This window comes from Callithrix jacchus, chromosome X (assembly GCF_049354715.1).
Source record: "Callithrix jacchus isolate 240 chromosome X, calJac240_pri, whole genome shotgun sequence".
NCBI classification, from domain to species: Eukaryota; Metazoa; Chordata; class Mammalia; order Primates; family Cebidae; genus Callithrix; species Callithrix jacchus.
The window spans coordinates 1,911,598-1,919,907 of NC_133524.1; positions in this window are offsets into that span (position 1 = coordinate 1,911,598).

Below are 8,310 nucleotides of genomic sequence, written 5' to 3' on the forward strand. Positions count from 1 at the left end.
TGTGTCTATCTATCTATGTGTCTATCTATGTATCTATCTATCTCTCTCTATGTGTCTATCTATCTATGTGTCTATCTATATGTCTATGTATCTATGTATGTATGTATGTATGTATCTATCTATCTATGTGTCTATCTATCTATCCATCTATCTATGTGTCTATCTATGTATCTATGTATCTATGTGTCTATGTATCTATGTATCTATCTATGTGTCTATCTATGTATCTATCTATCTCTCTCTATGTGTCTATCTATCTATGTGTCTATCTATGTCTATGTATCTATGTATGTATGTATGTATCTATCTATCTATGTGTCTATCTATCTATCCATCTATCTATGTGTCTATCTATGTATCTATGTATCTATGTGTCTATGTATCTATGTATCTATCTATGTGTCTATCTATGTATCTCTCTATGTGTCTATCTATCTATATGTCTATCTATCCATCTATCTATGTGTCTATCTATGTATCTATGTATCTATCTATGTGTCTATCTATCTATGTGTCTATCTCCCATGCTGCGTGGGATGGTGATTCCCAGAGGCACATCCAGACCCTGAGCTCTGCTCTTTGGGGATGGGGCCTGATAGAGACACCCAGGGATCCCGGCAGAACATCAGAGCCTGTTGTGCGGAATCCTATGTGAGTTGACCTAGGCCATTCCTGGATTCTTCCCCTAAACCCACAGGGTGCTGGGGGGAAAGAGGGTGTTTTGGAAAGAGGGTGTTTGCAGATTCATTACGTTCTGGATTTTGACATAAAATAATCCTGTATTGGCCGGGCGCGGTGGCCCATGCCTGTAATCCCAGCACTGTGGGAGGCCTGAGGTGGGGAGTTCGAGACCATCCTGGCCAATATGGTGAAATGCCATCTCTACTAAAAATATGAAAAACAAAACACAATTAAAAAAAATTAGCCAGGCCTGGTGTGACCCAGGCACCTGTGATCCCAGCGTTTCACCACATTGGCCAGGCTGGTCTCGAACTCCTGACCTCAGGTGATCCACCCGCCTCAGCGTCCCAAAGTGCTGGGGTGATAGCACTTTGTCCTCGAACAGCTGGGAGTGAGCACCCGCTACATCCTGAGTCCTAAAAAAAAGTAAACCTTGTGGAATGAGTGGTCCCAAGAGACACACCCAGATCTATCTATCAATCAATCTATCTACCTACCTACCTATCTATCTACCTACTTATCTATCTATCATCTATCTATCTATTTATCTATCTACCTACCTACCTATCTATCTATCATCTATGTATCCATGTATTCATCATCTACCTATCTTCCGTCTATTATCTATCATCTATGTATCTATGTATCCATCTATTTTATCCACCCATGTATCTATCTGTCATCTATGTATCATCTATTTTATCTATCTATCTATCCTATCTATCTGATCTATCTTCCTGTGTATCAATGTATCCATCTATTCTATCATCTACCTACCTATCTATCTTCTACCTATTATTTATCATCTATCTATCCATCCATTCTATCATCTATCTTTCTGTCCATGCATTCTATCATCTGCTTACCTACCTACCATGTATCCATCCATTCTATCTATCATCTACCTACCTACCTACCATGTATCCATCCATTCTATCTATCATCTATTTATGTGTCTATCATCTATCTATCCATTGATCTATCCATCCATTCTATCATCTATCTTTCTCTCCATCCATTCTATGTATCTATCATCTATCTACCTACCTACCATGTATCCATCCATTGTATCTATGTGTCTATCTATCTATCATCTACGTGTCTATCTACCTACCTATCTAGCATCTATCTATCTATGTGTCCATCACCTATGTGTCTATCTATCATCTATGTATCTATGTGTCTATTTATCTATCATCGATGTGTCTCTCTATCTAGCATCTATGTATCTATCTATGTGTCTATCTATGTATCTATGTATCTATCATCTATGTGTCTATCTATCTATCTATCTACCCACACATAGATGCATAGATATATCAACCTTCCTGGCAGAAAATCATCACTGAGCCAGAAAAATTGTCAGTCATATCCCGTGTGACCCCCGATGTCGGCTCAGAGCTGGTGTCACTCACGAGCTCCTGGGGCGGTGGTGATGTACCTGTTTGTGGATTGCAGAACTGGGGCTCAGGGCAGTGACGGCACCTCCTGCTGGTGATGCCATTTCTGCCCCATATCACTTCCCATGTCTCTGACTGTTTTTTTTTTTTTGAAGACAGTCTCGCTCCATTGCCAGGCTGGAGTGTAGTGGCACAATCTCGGCTCACTGCAACCTCTGCTTCCTGGGTTCAAGCGATTCTCCTGCCTCAGCCTCCTGAGTAGCTGGGACAACAGGTGCCCGTGGCCACACTTGGCTAATTATCTGTATTTTAGTAGAGATGGGGTTTCACCATGTTGCCCAGGTTGGTCTCGAACTCCTAACCTCAGGTGATCCGCCCGCCTCGGCCTCCCAAAGGGCTGGGATGACAGGCTGAGCCACCACGCCCGATCGCACTTTCCACACGTACCTGTGTATTGATTTTGAGCCTGCTGATGGCTACACCACCCCTGTGGCAAGCAGAGGGAAAGTACGGGTTTTTCTTGCTTGACAGAAGAGGAAATTGAGGTTAGCCATTAGTTCATGGCATGGCCGTGGTCAGACCCACGGCTGATAATGTTGAAAGGCACCAGTGAATAACGACACACACACCCCATGTCTTTGTGGCCAGGCAGGGCCAGGCGGGACCCACGTTGCTGGGTCCCCCACCTCCTGCACCCCATATGGCCTCTCACTGTGATGCCCCTGCCCCCGGCACCCTGTGGGTTTAGGGGAAGAATCCAGGAACGGCCTAGGTCAGCTCACATAGGATTCTGCACAACGGGCTCTGATGTGCTGCTGGGATCCCTGGCTGTCCCTAAAACCACGGGAAGCCCCAGGGGCTGGCGGAGCTGCAGGCAGTCAGCCAGGGAGGAATCGTTGATGCTGACATTCACCAGGCTGAATCTTGGCCACAGGTCTTCAACTGGGGCCACTGCGGCCTCCATGGGATGCTTGGGAGCAGCGATGTCTCTGGCTGTCACAACGGGGTGGAGGAGCTCCTGGCATCTGCTGGGTGGAGCCCAGGGGCGCCGCTCAGCACCCTGCAGTGCCCGGGACACCTCGCCAGGGAGAGGCATCCAGCCCCAAAATGTCAGCAGGGCTGAGGCTGAGAGATGCTGTGTATCAGTTATCCCCATGTGAGAATCTGTGTATCAGTTACCTGTCTATGTATACACCTATGCAGCTACCTATGTAGCCATCCATTTATCTCTCTGTCATCTATCTATCATTTATCTATCTATCTATCTATCTATCTATCTATCTATCTATCTATCTATCTAAGTTCTGCATCTTGAGGTAAAATAATCCTGATTGGCCGGGCGTGGTGGCTCATGCCTGTAATCCCAGCACTTTAAGAGGCCGAGGCACGTAGGTCATGAGGTTAGGACATGCAGACCGCATCTTGGCTAACACAGTGAAACCCCGTCTCTACTAAAAATACAAAAAATTAGCTGGGCGTGGTGGTGTGTGCCTGCAGTCCCAGATACTTGGGAGGCTGAGGCAGGAGGATCGTTTGAACCCGGGAGGCAGAGGTTGCGGTGAGCTGAGATCGCACCACTGCACTTCAGATGGGGTGACAGAGCGAGCAGAAGGTCCATGCGCTGCCTCTGTCTCTCCCGCCCTCCAGCCCTGCCTGCCTTGGTCCTGTCCCACAAATAAACACAGAGGGACAACCCCGTGATGACACAGGGAGAAGAGGGCGTCTCCAAGCCCAGGAGCGAGGCCTGAGGAGCAGCCAGCCCTCCCCACACCTCAATTCCAGCCTCCAGGGGACTAAAGGTCTGGCCTTTAAGCCACCTTGTCTCTGCTACTTTCCGGTACCAGTCTGGACCCTGGACTCCTGCCCCATTTCACAAACACCTGCAGCCTTGTCCCCGTCTGGGTCCCTTTCGGGAAGCCCCCAGCATGTGGCCTGAGGGTGGCGGGTCTCCCTCCAGGGTCTGAGGATGAAGTGAAGGCTGTTAAGGAAGCTCTCTGGGTGCTCTGAGCAAAATGAAAACTCATTTCAGTGGGAAGGGAAAGCGCAGCTGCGGTGACTGCGTTGAGCTTGGGCTGAGCAGCAGCCTGGATTTGGGGTCCCTCTGCCTGGGCCTATGGGGTCTAGCTATCTATCACCCAAGTGAGCTCTCACAAGGAGGGTCTCTGCTTTCCAATAATATCTGGCCCCCAATATTCTCCCTGGTCCCCCAAATTTTCTGCTTCTTCATAATTCCTCTGCTGCGTAGTATTCTCTGATTCTCCAAAAGCTCTCTAGTCCCCCCTAATCTGTCTGGTCTTTATGCTGGGCCTGCCTGGGCCTGGTGGCTCAGCTCTGTGTCATTCCAGCATTTTGGGAGGCCAAGGCGGGCGGATCACCTGAGGTCAGGAGTTCGAGACCAGCCTGACCAACACGGAGAAACCCCGTCTCTACTAAAAATACAAAATTAGCCAGGCATGATGGCGCAGGCCTGTGAGCTGCAGTGAGCTGAGATCGTACCACTGTACTCCAGCCTGAGCAACAAGAGCGAAACTCTATCTCAAATGAAAAAAAAAATTCTGCTTGGCCCCATAATCCCCCTGGTCCCCAGTATCCTCCCTGAGCCCCAATCATTTCCTTTGTCCCCATTCTTCTCTCTGGTTCCCTAAAATCTCTGCAGTGCCTCCCAAATCTCTCTGGTTCCCTAAAGCGTGTCTGGTGTTCAACATTCCCGCTGGGCACCACTGATCCCCCTGGCTGCCGATATTGTCTGTGATCCCCAATATTCTCTCTGGTCACCCCAAAACTCTGTAGTCCCCTCATACCTGTCTAGGCCCCCAAACCTGTTGGATTGACAATATTTTCACTAAGCCCCCATATTTTATCTGGTTTGCAATAAGGTTCCCGGTCCACAAGCATCTCCTTGGTCCCCAATGACCCCCCAGCCCCCAACAATGTCTCTGATCCCTAATATCCTCTCTGATACCCAATATTCTATCTGGCCCCCAGTCATCTCCTTGGTCTCTAGTAAGCTCTCTGGTTCCCCCATAATCTTTCTGATCCCCAGTGATGTCTATGACCCCAATATTCTGTCTGGTCCGGAGTCACCTCCTTGCTCTCAACCTCTCTGCTCCCCAATATTCTCTCTGATCCTCAATATTCTATCTGGTCCCCAATCAGTCATTTATCTGGTCCCCAATAATTCCCCTGGCCCCCAATATTCTTTCTGAGCTCTAATTATCTCATTGGTCCCTAATAAGCTCTCTAGTCTCCAATCATCTCCATGTTTCTTAATAATCTCTGATCCCCAATCATCTCTCTGGTCCCCAATATTCTCTCTGATCCCAATATTCTCTCTGGTCCCCAATAATCTCTCTCATCCCCAATAATCTCTCTGGACCCCCAATAATCTTTCTGATCCCAATATTCCCTCTGATTCCTAATATTGTCTCTGATCCTCAATCATCTCCTTGATCCCCAATAATCTCCCTGGTCCCCAATATTTTCTCTGATTCCTAACATTGTCTCTGATTCCCAATCATCTCCATAGTACCCCGAAATCTCTCTGGTTCCCATTAATTTCCTTGATCCCCAATCATCTTTTTTCCCTTATTTATGTGGTCCCCAATATTCTCCCTGGCCCCCAACATCCTCTCTGATTTATAATATTCTCTCTGACCCCAATAATCTCTCTGGTTCCCAACAATCTCTGTGGCCCCCAATAATATCTGTGGTACCCAATATTCTCTATGATCCCCAATATTCTCTCTGCTCCCTCAATTGCCCCTCTCTTAGGGTCCACTTTCACCCCTCAGGATGGATATGCACAGACTCTAAGATCACCCTGGTGCCTGCAGGAAGTGAAGCCCCGCCCCCAGCGCTCGCTGCAGGAATGTGGCGCGTCTGTCATTTGCGTGAGTGTTTAATGAACGTGTGTTTATTTAGAAGTGAGTCCGGGGGGTGAGGGAGCCCCAGCCGCGCCTCCGCTGGGCTTACGCTGGCGGAGACGGTTTCAGAAATTGCCCTGCCTCTGCTTCCTGTGAGCGTGACACAGAACCTCCCGATTCCCCTGCAGCTTGAAGAGGGTCCTGCAAAGCCCAGAATGGGGAAGTGAGACGAGGGACGTCGCCTGCTTAGTTTTTTTCGTCTTTCTGTTTTTTTCTCTCATTAAAAAAAAAAAAAAGGTGAAATTTACATGATGAAATGAATCACTGCAAAGGGAACAGGTCGGGGCGTCTAGTGCCTTCACGCCTTCGAGTAGCCAACACACTAAGGAGGGAGTGCTGATAGTCTCTCTGCTCCCCAATCATCTCCCTGATCCCCAATATTCTCTCCAGTCCCTAATCATCTCCCAGAGCCCCCAATAACCTCTCTGATCCCCAATATTTTCTCTGGTCCCCAATATTCTCTCTGGTCCCCAATATTCTCTCTGGTCCCCAATAATCTCTCTGGTCCCCAATAAGCTCTGCTCCCCAATCATCTCCCTGGTCCCCAATAATCTCTCTGATCCCCTGACTGTGGATTTGAGTCTCTTTGACAGTGGGATTTGGATGTGTGTAGATTTGAGTCTCTTTGAATGAGTGTGGATTTGAGTCTCCGAATTCCTGCCCTTTTTCAGGATCACTCGGCCCCAAATGTGTATAGTGTCAAGGTGGAAAGACCCTGCTTTTAATATAAAGAATCTCCCTGTCTCTCTCTTTCTCTCTGTCTGTACTTGTCTCTCTCTCTCTTATTCATCTATGTATCTATCTGCATATCTATCTATCTATCACCTATCTATCTATCTATCTATCTATCTATCTATCTATCACCTATCTATCTAACTCTATCTATGTCTATTATCAATGTACCTGCCACTGTTTGTTGTATGGGACAGTATAAGTGAGTGTCCCCACTGTTCTCGTTTAGCAAGTAAAAATATAACGTGTGGAAGCCAGCAGGCCAATAAGCGTGTTTGACGAGAATGACACGTACACACTGCAAGGCCCTGGTCTTGTAAAGGTGGAGAAGAAATCCTCCGTTTTCTCCCAGACCTGACCTGCGCAGTGAACGTCCGCTTCATGTTTGCATGTGTCCCCTGTAATGACAGCGACTCTGATTCTACTTACTTTATTATAGAAACAAGAGCAAACACACAGGTCTCAAGGAGAGATGGAGAAATGGAGAAAAGTGTTTGCTCTTGTCTCCCTGCCTCTCACCCTGTGGTTCTGAACTGTGGGAGATTCTGTTGCACTGGGGATGCTTGTCCATCTCTTGGGCACTTTAGGGTGTCGCAACTGGAGGGGGTACTCCTGGGACATGCTGTACAGACCCTGGGAGGATACTCAACATGGAGAATCCTGCAGCCCTACCTGTCAGCAATGGGGACATGAAGACACCCTCCTGAGAATGAGAATCTCTGTTAGTGTCCATCTGTCTCCATCTATCATCTATCTATCTATCTATCTATCTATCTATCTATCTATCCATCCATCCATCCATCCATCCATCCATGTATCTATGTGCCTATCTATGTATCTATTTATCTGTCTATCTATCGATGTATCTATGTATCTATCTATCTATGTGTCTATGTATCTATCTATCTATCTAGGTATCTATCTATCTAGCTATGTATCTATCTATCTATGTGTCTATCTATGTATCTATGTGTCTATCTATCTATGTATCTATCTATCCTATATATTTATCTATCAATCCATCGATCATCTATCTTATCTATTTATGTATCTAATTTGTCCTCCATCTATCTTTAAGACAGTGACTGAGAAGCAGGTGATTTTGCTACCTGGGGACATTGGACAATGTCTGCAGACATTTCCGATTGTCACAACAGTGGGTTCTCCTGGCACCTTGTCATGGCTGGAGGACAGGGACGCTGCTCAACACCCCACAGTGGTCAGGACAGCCCCACCCCGGAAGGTTCTCCCGCCCTCAGTGACACTGGTGTTCCAGCTCACACAGCCTGTGCTTTTTGTGTCTCTCGATTGATTCTGCTCCAAGATACCTGCCCTTGGCCCTGTCTTCTGGCATGCCCTCTCCCTCAGGGTTCCTCCTGCACACAACGTCCCCCATCAACAATGCCCAGGGCCCCTCCTGGCCTTACTGCACCCAGCCTGAGGGGACGGCATGCTCAGCCCACCCCCAGTTCCTGAACTTCTGTGGAGCCTGGTCAGCACATGGCCACTCCGCAGATTCATCACCCAAAACCAACGTAGCCTGGCCCCTGCACCTGCTCCTGCCCCTGCCCACT